The following is a 305-nucleotide window of genomic DNA, read 5'->3' as shown; positions in this document are numbered from 1 at the left end:
AGTATGGGTCAGATTTTCTGTTTCTTCATGTCTTACAATTTTTCTTAAAAATTTGACATTTTAGATTATATACTCTAGCAACTCTGGACTCTGATTTCTCTTCCTGAAGCAGTTATTTTTATCTTTATTTACTTTCCCAGATGTAATCTGCAGAATCTTTGCCTTCTGCAGCATGGGGCCACTAATGTCTCTGTTTAGTTTTTTAAGTCTTACATTTAATTTTTAGCCTGGCCTTCTAAGAGTGGTCCCTGTAGCTTAGTTTAGTGGTTAGCCAATGATTTGGCAGAGGTTTACATAAAATTTTA

Source organism: Sapajus apella, unplaced genomic scaffold (assembly GCF_009761245.1).
Source record: "Sapajus apella isolate SASKATOON/1434 unplaced genomic scaffold, GSC_monkey_1.0 scaffold6, whole genome shotgun sequence".
Classification (NCBI taxonomy): domain Eukaryota; kingdom Metazoa; phylum Chordata; class Mammalia; order Primates; family Cebidae; genus Sapajus; species Sapajus apella.
Note: the sequence above shows the minus strand (reverse complement) of the source record.